Below are 12,182 nucleotides of genomic sequence, written 5' to 3'. Positions count from 1 at the left end.
GTTTATTGTAACTGTTGTAACTTGAGTATATTTTTAGGAAACACCGGCTTAAGTCTTACATTAGTGTGGACAAATGCTTTGAGAGTATGTATCCTACTAGATATTTCTTTACTCTACTGAAAGCCTCTGAATGGAAGTAAATTATTTACTGACAATCTACATTCTACAAGTATTATCTAATTACTTACTTGGTTGCACTGACTACAATATATGTATATATTCCAACCCTATATTCCGGATATCTTATTTTATTTTACAGTAATTTCCTGCATATTAACCACATTGTGTACAAGCCGCAGGACAGTGTTTTATACAAGTTAAACAAAACTATATTAATACCATATTAACTTCCCCCCATGTATTAACCTGAAGAAATTTTGCTAAGCCGCGGCTTATAGTTGGGAAATTATGGTATGTCTTACGGATTTTTTTGTTCTACAGATATATTATCTAATGAGCAGCAACCTGTTTAAGGATGAACTTTTCCAACGTTACAGCATTCTCCTCTCTGTACCATGCTAACACTACTGATGAGAGCTGTGAGCCCCCTATCACTCAAATAGTTAGCACAGCCATCAGCTTCCTGATATGCTTACCTCTGAACTGCTACACGGCATGGATCATCATTGTAGATCCTGAACAGACATTGGTGTCGTGCTTTTTTGAATTGAATATGTCTCTGTGTGAAATTCTAGCTGGACTCCTGTCACCATTTAACCTATACCTTGTGCGATTATCAAAATGCTTGTGAAGCACTGCAATAAGTAAGAAGGTTTTTCTATGGCTTGCTACTGGTTGGCCGCCCCCTGTTCCAGACCACTGTTTGTGTGGAGCGTTACGTGGCTGTGGTGTACCCTGTCGTCTTCCTGAAGTATAGAGCACTGAAGTACAAGATTATATGCTCGACTCTGGCCTGGCTAGTAGTCCTCGCCTGTTCTCTGATCTTTACCATAGTTTATATTGATGACTCTGATAGTGATGCTGGTGAAGCTCTACTGCTTTCTGGCAGTTCTCAGGGCTTTGAAACAACCTCAACCCGGGGATGGAGGGAGAGAGAGAGACAGGGTCAATCAGGCCAAGTTAAGGGCATTCAAGATCATTATGCTTCTACTTGTGAACACAATTGTGCAATATGCCCCTGTAACTTCAGTAGGGATTCTAAAAAAGGTCTCGCGTGTGCCTCTTACTTTAGCTCATGAGGTTGCTACTGTATATGCATTATGATACAGTAAGTGCAGGGTTTGTTTAGCCTCTCCTCTTTCTTCAGAGGACTGGGAGGCTCCCAGGCATGGCGAGCCCTTGATTGGATGTAGTCCGAATTCTATTATATTCTTTTTGCCCTATACCTGTATACCCTCTGTAACATGGTTTATGTAATCTCCAATGTTTTGCCAATTCAAAACATGTCAGTCAAATTGTGGTAATAATGCTAAAATAAAATTTAAAAAAAGGAAAATGCAACCTTATACAGGATGTTTGTGTTTTTTCATTACTGCTGTCAAAACTAGATATGATCACTGTTTTGCTACCTATGAGAGGAAAATAAACTATGCTCTCCCACCCTAGAGGATTCATCTTCTTACAATGATCGTTTACCAACGCAGTACATCAATACACACAGCTTGAGGTGCTTGAAGAGCTTTACCTGCAAACAAAATAACGAAATAATGTGGATCAAAATATAATATACTTTGAGTTTGTAAAACTTTGACATGAACAACACTTAAACATGACAATCATAAAAGTGTATCCCTATCACATTCATTGTACCTGTGTCAGTGTGTGATATATACTGTACATGTAGTTATCATGTAATAATGGGATTGTGAGGGACATTTAAGCTCAGTGGACTCCAAGCAACACCTAAGTAGGAGTAGTAGGTTGTGGTGGCAGTAATGGATAGAGCTATACAGAGGAGGGGTGTAACAAATACATACCTTAATACAGAGAAACACATGAAGCCACATTGTGGCTGCAAGATAGTTGTTAGGTAAAGCTGGTACTATGACAGTTGCCACACAGACACTAACAGACTTTATCAACAAGTATACGGATACAAAAAGTTAACAGCTTGTTACTGATAAGAACTAATTGTTCTAAAATAAAATTAGGGCAGTGGATATTAAAGAAAGAGAAATATTTGAATGATGTCATCCGGGTAAGAACAGGATTTGAATGGAATGTTTAGGACACCCAGCTATGGGAATATTTAGATTAGAAATAATAGGTTGAAAGCAATGCATGAGTATAGGAATATTTTTTACATTTTGTCCCAAAACTAGCAGTCAGATATGCAATTTCATGCAATTATTTGAATGAAATATTTACCAATCTAATGCACTTTCCCATCTTCAAAGAAGTGTAAACCTTTTAGCCTGGTGTTTTCCGTCATTGGTAACATTTTGGCTGCCAACATACCAGACGTATACCCAAACGTGTCATTGAGCAACCAACAAAGTAAACGTGGAGAGAAAGAGTAGGCTACTCAAAATTATAGTCTCTCCATCTTTTAACTGTGGTAGTTGCAACAGAGCTTTCAGGAAAAACAGAAAGCGGTTGTGTCTTTGAACTTTGAATGGTAAAGAGATGAACACACTATATCAGCGCTACTTCCGCAACATGTTTATTCTGATTTATTCTATTTCATGTATTTTTGTTCTATTGTATGTACTTAAAGCACATTGAGTTGTTTCTGTGTATAAAATGTTAATAAACTTGCCTTGCCTCATCTTGTTACCTTGAACATGCTTTTTGTAAATAAAGCTTGCTTTTGGCTTCACTCCTGCCACTGGTGTTGTACTCCACTGAACTTGAGTGCACTGGGCAAAGTTTTCATTCTAATATAACGTTTAAAGGATGAAGGCGCCAGCGAGGGAAGCATGGAGCTCTGCGTGGTTTGTCTTCTGCTACTGTTGTGTTTGCTATGGGGAGAGAGTGCATCTGTATCGCCAGTTCAGAAATTGCGGTCTCTGAAGATGATCAGACTTTTGATAAGGTAAAACAAACATTTGTAATAATGGTAACAGTTTGTCTATAGGCATTATTTGGATGGTTAATATAAGTTGCAACTGAGGATTATTATAATGAATGGTGAAAAGTATTAAGTAACATTAATTTGACCCCATCAGGGTAATTATTTGTGCACTGGTAATATAATTGTGTGTCTAATCAGCATATTGAACACTGTCAATGTCAACAAACCACACTGCACCATAGGAAAATAAACATTGTGAGACGAGAATGATGGGATAGCAAACAAACAACAACAAAATTATTAATTGAATGGACATTATTGTTTATTATTGCTTTTTCCCCTCATTTTCATTTCTTATTTTATTATTGGATTTGAATTGGAATTGAAATTGTTGTTTATTATTGCAACGTTTCGAGCCCCTGGTGAGTGTTTCAGCTTTCCAAACTAGGTGGAAACAGTGGCCTCTGAAGCAGGCGCTGTGCAATTTCAGGCAAAAACTCTAAATTGGTATTGAGAGCCAATCCGTTAATGACTGCAATAAAACGATGGCCTCAACGTAGGCAACGTATAATGATTTTGTGAGCTGAACCACCATGTTCAAAAAATGTAATATACGCAAATTCTGATTAATTTACATAGCCTATTCACTTCTTGAAGCCTATATTTTGCAACCAGGTTCCAGTTTTTAATCTCTAGAGGGCCTTAGTAGTCTTAAAGGCATAATGGATTTGGTTTTCAGTGAATGAACACACAAAGAGTGTGGCCCAAAATGTGATGTCTTGTTTATCTCCTAGTAGAGAGGGTTACGTTTTCAAGATGCACGCAAGCAGCACTGTTGCCATTGAACTGGACAATTTCTTTGTCTATCTAACACAAGAATACAGTCTCACAGCCAAAGACTTCCTACAGCAGCATGTCAGGACTGAGGCTTACGTAAAAAAGCTCTCTTGCTCCAAACCACACAAGCTCATTTAAAGGAATGGTGTTAAACTCACAAAACACGACAGCCACCTTATCGCAATGTCATGTGATATTTACCGCAATTACATTTCATTACTGAATCACATTCTATGACCGTATACAGTTTACTGACAAATGAAAACTGTTGTTATAGGGAAGTTCGATACAGGGATCCTGAAAACTTGCTTATCATGCTTATCAGCCCTGGTACAACTATTATATGAATATTTTCTGCTTATTTGCTCAGCTCTCTGGCAGATAATTAGGTAATTGTATAATGATACAATGTACAAATGTAGTGTCTGCTTAATATTCAAGTGGTTGCTCTTCAGATGTGTAGGGATATTTCTTACCACCAGGTCTTTATCATGGATTATGGTGATTACACAGACTCCATCCCTACATTAAACAGTAGGCTACATTGCAAATAAAGTCTATTCCAATGTAAATCAAATGGGATTGGCCAAATCAGCTGCAGGTCAACAGTCAAAACACCAATGCTTTTGCTATGCATAAAGCATTATGGCTGACACTCAAGTAATGTGGCCCAACAGTACCTCTTGACAATGCCTGACCTATTTCAGCCACTGTCCACTCAGGAAATGATATGTAGAGCAACATGTTACCAAGACAACCAAGAGCAAATAAAAAAATCACGGGAACAGTCATAAAGTTCGGCTCTGTTTCAAACCAATGGTCCTGGATACATTTAACTATATACCTTTGTCCCATAAATTAAGTTGTAACAAAATATAAATACAATGTTCACAGTAATAAATATTCAAAAAAATTTTTACAATCACAGACTATTCATATATTTATAGAATTATATATGGTAAAAACTTTACTCTTTCAAGTTAAAGAACACAGCATAGCAAAGGCAGAAGAATAAATCAAAAGCAAAAAAAAGGCTGATGAGCAGAATGATAACTGCATTTTTCATTCCCAAGACAATGGTTGATCCATCTTGATTACTCAAGATCGTGAGTAATAAATACCTTGATATATCTTCAAGATTATAGTAAATAACTGTAAACCCAACAAAAAAAAACTATAGTGCAAGCCCCTTTTTTCTTTGAAACAGTGAATTCATAAACTAAATAAATAAATAAATAACATGGAATGACTGCAAAAATCACTGAAATAGCTGACCTGGTCTAAAGCCCCTCATGGGACTTTGCCCAGCTGTACACTGTGCCGCTCATGCTAGACTACCTGGGGTGCCAGCCATCACTGGACTAGACTAGTCCCCTGCCAATAAACCGATTGCACTGCACTATTAAACACTGCTAACCAGCTGAGAAATGTGCTGTGTCTTCAGTGACCCTATCCACCTGACATGACACAACGCTGCGTAAACGGACATGCCCGTGAACGCCTCCCCACGGCAGTGGGCCCTGGGACTGGTCCGGCCCCTCACCGGCCCAAATCCATTTTGCAGAGTCAGGGCCTTTGCCGTGCTGGCCCTGGATCATATAAACTAACCTAACACACTATTAAAAGAGTTTTACGATGAAGGGTGATGTACAGGGCAAAATGTTCCAGGAGTGGAGTTAGACCAGGGGAGGTGTAGTGGAAAAACAACAGAGTGCAGAATCTACTGACCCAGAACACCTGATTGGCTAGAGTCCCTTCAGGTTCCTGATTGGCTACAGCTCTTTGGTGACCCGGTTCGCTGTAACTTGGCAGGTGGCAAAGACCAACTACTGCTTAGGCTCTTGACTTGCTGTAACCTCTCAGTTTGGCCACAGGCCTTCCAGTCAGTGCACTGATAGGTTGTTCCTGGTCTCTGGATTGGCTACGGCCCTTTTACTTCCATGGCCACTACAGTGTCCTGACTGGCTGAAGGCTCTGTCAGTCTCCTGATTGACCAAAGCACATTCTGTGTTGTGAGTGACTACAGACCGTAAGTCCAGATAGGCTGTAGCCCATTCAGTGGTCTGATTGGCTAAGGGGCGTCAGTGTTCTCTCTCTTGGCAGCAAAAGAAGCCTCACATGCCTCACACATGCCTCAGTCCAGTAGATGCGTCTCAAGGGTGGCCTCACACACTCGTCAGGCCACTGTAGCTCCTTCCGCTTGGACAGGTTAATCACCTCCAGCACCTGACTCGTATCTACTATCTACACACACACACGCACGCACACACGCACACACACCAGTATAATTATACACAAGGACAATACAAAAGATATTCCTCATCACTATCTGTGTAAAATGTATAATTATGTAGGTATGTGTGCACTCATACGTGTTTAAGTATAAGTATATAAGTATAAGTATATATGCTCTTTTGATCCCGTGAGGGAAATTTGGTCTCTGCATTTATCCCAATCCGTGAATTAGTTTCAGTTCACCTGCACTACAAGATCTCGTCCCACTGCAGACACCCAAGCGTGGGGCATCATGTGTGGGTGGTAGTGCAAGTGCCCCACCGCGCTCAGCATGATGGCGGTGGTGGCAGTGTTCGCGGTGGGCTGGAAGGGGCTTGCCCCAGGGCGGTGCCCAGACCTTCGACTCCCTAGCAGCCCCACCAGGGAGTACCGTTTGCAGGCCGGGATGCTCCGGCTGGACAGGGAACCCGAGGGACCTCCGGGCAGATGGGGCTCCACGCCGGGGGCCTCTGGGGCCGCCGCTGCCCAGCCACAGATGCAGGGAGGTAGGCAGTGTGCACAGTGAGAGCTGGCTGCTGGACGAGCACCGGCAGGGCTCCAGGCCTATGGCCGACGTGTGCCTTGATCACCCTCAAGCACATTGGACTTTCTTAATTTAATTTATCTTTCTTATCTTCTACTGTCTTTATTGTACAGTGGAGTTTAGTTATATGTTTATACTTATGTTTACCATTTCTGCTGTAAGTGCATGTTGTGTGTGTGATGTCTGTATGCTACTGAGACCCTTGAATTTCCCCTTGGGGATCAATATAGTATCTATCTATCTGCAGAGATAAGTGCTGGCTTCTGCTTTAGCAACAGGACGATGACTAGCTGGTCACGGAAGCGTGGGCTAGGGAGTCGCACAACAGACCGGACTGGACAGACTGAGAGCTGTGACTGGTGCCTGGAGTACCCACCCACACAGCCAGCCAGCTAGACAGACAGATAGGCGGACCAATCGATTGGCACACAATTTGGAAACAAATACTCAGATACTGGATACATACGAACAGATAAAGACATGCTGATAGCTAAGGTAAGAACATAGCAAGATAGATACACTTAAATGGTGCTCATCAATGATCTTATGTTGAGTCTTGTTCAACATATAGCAGAAAAAACATACAGAACCACAACACATTTAGTGTGTGGAACTACAACATCGGGCACCAGGTGCCTTGCTCAAGGGAACTTCAGCCGTGGATGTGGGCATGGGAGAGCAGTGCTCAACCACTTCCCCCACCCACATTTTTCCTACTGGTCGGGGATCGAACCGGCAACCCTTCGGTTACAAGCCCGAAGTAGGCCACAGCTGCCCCCAATATAGGCAAAGACAACACACAACATCATCAAACACACTCACTGAGCCACCCATCCATATGGCCCAATTAGCTCCAGTAACAGGCTAAACAGGGGACAGGAGGAACTTGGTGTGGTCTGGAGGGGTCCAGGGACAGGGATATGTCACTACCTCTGACCTCGTATAGGGTAAAACAACAACAGAGTTACACAACTTCACAAATGGACAAGGTCACCGATCTACTTTTGGCATCATCTACAAATTCATGTTCATAGCACAGATAAACACCTGTTTTTTTCCACTGGCAGTCCCGGATATGCACTTTATACAACCCCAAAACAGAAAAAGTTGGGACATTGTGTAAAATGTAAATAAAACCAAAATGTAATTATCTGCAAATCTCTTAAACTCATACTAGTTGCAAAAAGGACACAGACAACATATCAAATGTTGAATATGACAAATTTGACTATTTCATGGAAAATATATGGCAATTTTGAATTTGATACCAGCAACAAACTCAAAAAAAGTTGGGATGGGGGTAACAAAATGCTGGAAAAGTTGTGTAATGATAAAGAAAACAAAAGGAAGAATGTTTCACAACTAATTAGGGTAACTGGCAACACGATTGGGCATGAAAAAGAGCATCCCAGAAAGGCAGGGTCTCTTAGAAGTAAAGATGTACAGTAGGGGTATGCATCACTCTGTGTAAACCTATGTGCACAAATGATGAAACGATGTAATTGTAATGCTTCTTAACATGAAATTGTGAAGTATTTGAGGAGTTCATCATCTACAGGACACAATATTATTAAAACATTCAGGGAATCCAGAGAAATCTTTGCAATCAAGGGAAAGAGCTGAAAAACAAATTGGGTATCTGTGGTCTTTTAGATCAGATGGCACTGCATCAACACCAGACCTGTTTCCAGACATGGCATTGTATGGGCTCAGGAAAACATAACCATTTTCTATGTGCACAATTTGATACTCAATTAAAAAATTGCAGCCAAAATTGTAACAGCCAAAATTGTATTGAGACATGATACAGAAAATATCACCGTCTTATCTGGGCTTACCTGAGCTTGTTTAAAATGGACTGAGGTAACATGGAAAAGGGCTCTGTGGTTAGAGAAATGAAACAAGACATGAAAACAAATGAAAACAAGCATATTCATGTATTGCTATTTGATCCCTCGAATGCTGTGGATGAATGAGTCATAGCCCTTAAAGAAAGAAATGTTACCACTGACCTTGATAAAAAAAAAGACAGAAGCCAACCTACAGCACCAACTTTATGTCTGTACTGTGAATTTGTGACAAGAAGGTAATGGCCAACAGTGCAATGCAGCATGTTTTACCCAAAGAAATTACAACTCTGATAATACAGAGATGTACTCTGTCCCTCGTCATCACTGCTACTGATGTGCATTAATGAAGCACAAAGTAATTTGTTTATAACTGAAGAAAGACTGACCGCATTAAGCCACACAAACACACACACTCGTTAGAGAAAGCAAAGGCCATACTCTCTGTTGGATTCTCTGGTTGTTGTGTTGTGTTTTAGTTCTAATGTTTGTATTGAAGATGGTCAATAAAACTTGACGGCAGGATCAGGATCGGCGATTAGATGATGATTTATTGTAGATGGTACAACAATGAATAACAGAACACAGGCTAAGTCTCAAACAGTAAAACTGTGCAGAGTCTAACAGTTGTGGTTGTTATTAGAAGCGGCTGCTGAGCCTTCCGACAGAAAATGCTCCTCGGGTCGCTTCCTCGATCCATCTCCGTGTCAAAACCTAAGACAAAGTCTGTTATACTAAAACATACAAACGTCAATCATGCCAACGTGGCAGGTGCCAACCAGTGAACAAAAAATGGCTCTGGCCAGATGGAGATACTAGCCCGAACAGGCCGACATGCTGTCTCCCTCGGCCCATGTTATCACTGATGTTCCTCGGATGTTCCTAAACATCGGCCTGGATGACCTTCCTGCTGGTAGCCTACACAGGCCTAAGGCACAGTTATGTACAATAATATGGACCTCTCCCTGTTGTATACTACACACAGAAGTAATATATGAACACATCAGAATACAGTAAGAATACCCCAGAATTCTACATCTCTACCAAAGCATAAACCAGAAAGCCATTGTGCACTGACAACTAGGCATCAACACAACCACAACACACAGACAATCAGATATCAGACAGTGGGAGAATATCTAAGCCAACTAGTCAGACAGCTCTGCAGAAAGAAAAAAACACCAACAGAGCCAGTTCTTCATGCTACTTTGCTCATGCACCGCAGGAACACAGAGACGGGTTACAATTTATTGAGTGTAAGATAAGAATACGCTTTGCTTTTCGCTTTGCATCACCTTGCGCCGGGTGCACGATAGAGGCCTTAGTGTCTTGGCAGAGACAGATTTTGATTTAAACTGTCCTGGTATTTCTTCTCACCATCACTGTGGACAGGGGACAACATGGCTCCCTGTCCAATCAAGTGTGTCACATTTCCAGTTGATTCTAAAATAAATATGAGAATTTCCAGGCGAGTACCTATTTTATAGCCCTTCCCTGACTTACAGAGATCAACTCACTTTCCCTTTTTTTATTTGAACTGTGAATTCTCTTTTCTTTCCCATGTTGTAGAATGACTAGGACATTTGACCTCTGACCTCTGTGTTACCTTTGTGACACAAGAAGGCATGAATTACTGTTTTAAAGTTCATAGACACACAGATTAAGTTAAGTTGATTATAAATGAAAATAAAAAAGTTTCAGATAAATTTGTTTTTGTATAAGATTGTGTAGGGGTTCCAATAATTGTGGCACATGTTTTTATTACCTCCGAAGATAATGTTTGTCTGTTCATCTGTCTGGGATTAGACAAAAACTACTGGCACAATTTCCATGAAACTTGGTCGAAATGTGTAGCAGTGTAGATGATAAAAAAACAGGGGATTCCAAGGCACTCTCAATTATCAAAGATTTAAAAGCCTTTATTTATTGGCTTGGTTACATTTACAGTGTAAACCTTTAAAAAACTCCGACGCGTTTCGGCAAACAAGCCTTCATCAAGGAGTCAAACAGTTCTCAACAGGAAAGGAGAGGTTTTTTTTTAATAATAAGTCAACCAAACAGGACTCTCCACATTGCAGATGTGCTAGTCAGGTGACAAGTGTAAGAGTATACAACCACCAGCAGGTATAATCCTTACACCCCTGTGAGAAATAAATGTCGTATATTCAACCACGCATACGGAAAAGTCAACATTCAGACACATTATTGTCAGATTAAAAACTAATATGTAGAGAGTGAACCCAAAACAAACAAACAAAAAACACAAACAAACAAAAATTTAAATAAATACTCTGAAGTCAAGGTCCTCATTTAATCTTTTCATCTTTTTTCTCATCTACATTTTCCCATCCAAAGAGCACCTCAAACAAACAAATTTGAGTCCAGGAAGCGCTCCTAGACAGACATTTTGTGTAGCAGTGTAATTGGCTTAGTCATTCATTCCCTCACTCTCCACCTCAAGCTGGTGTGTGGTAAGCGTTCTGGTGCATAATGGCTGCCATGCATCACCCAGGTGGGTTCTACACATGTGTGGTGGTTAGTGAGGTTCCCCCTTCACTGTAAAGTGCTTTGGGTGCCTTGATGAAGCGCTACATACTGTAATGCGAGTTGTTGTTGTTAGCATGCATGGTCCAAGGATGAACCAATATCATGAAAGGGCAGATCCGACTTATTTTGCTTGCACTACTCCCCTGCCAGATTTCATTCATGCCTGGTCTGCCCTCTAGGGGTCAACCCAATGACATGCATTTCTTGATGGTCTCACCTAAAACAAAGGCTTTGGAGTTCATGACATACCATTTGATGTTCTTATGACATGGGATTCAAACAACAGTAGGCCTATACATTCTCATTGCCTACAGTTGATGCACATGTTATGATTAACTATTGGGACAGTGTTCATGGTGACATATAAAAGGCAATTGTCTACTGATATCTCCAGTTTGACACAAGAGCTACAGTACATGGCCTTGAGTGCACTGCTAATTACAATGATTTATTTTTTGTAATAGAATATTATTCTTTTTATTCTAAATTTGATCCCATAAAGCATGGATTTTTCCTCACTGTTTTCATTGTAAGACTAAGAGAAATTGCCTAAAGAATATTTTTTATACCTCTATTTACTGTTTACTGGTGTTAATTACTCTAGGGGACTATTGGGCCATACTAGTTGGGCATTTGGACATTTACATATGTGTGCCCGCACAAATGGGGTTACTTCAATAATATCCATTAAGAGTGCTGCTGTTCCCTGGGTGTTTGACTAGGATCATTATCAGTGAGTTACACATTTTGAATCTTTGAACTGATTACTACTATTTGGCATAGTCCAAAATTCAAGTGGTAAGATCCTCATTAACCAGTTCACGGATCACTCTTCGGGGTGAGTATTATTGTTCCGTGAAGTACTGGGGCTGGATAAAGGGGGAGTCAGTGAAGTAGTGAACAGTGAACAGAACGGACAAAACGACAAAACGGGTATAGCCTCTGAGAGCGTAACAGCTCTATCTCGGGCGTTACAGCTCTACCGGGCTTCTCTGAAGCTGTGTTAAGGTGTAAACTACTCTACTTGGGGTTTAATTACTCTACCGGGATTATTGGGCCCTATTGGTTGGGAATTTTGGCCCTGAAAGGAAATGTGTGCGCACACAAAGAATGCCGCTGTTCACTGAGTGTTTGACTACAATCACTATAAAGTTTTTTT

The sequence above is a fragment of the Alosa alosa genome, chromosome 19 (genome assembly GCF_017589495.1).
Source record: "Alosa alosa isolate M-15738 ecotype Scorff River chromosome 19, AALO_Geno_1.1, whole genome shotgun sequence".
NCBI lineage: Eukaryota > Metazoa > Chordata > Actinopteri > Clupeiformes > Clupeidae > Alosa > Alosa alosa.
This window is presented reverse-complemented; position numbering follows the sequence as displayed.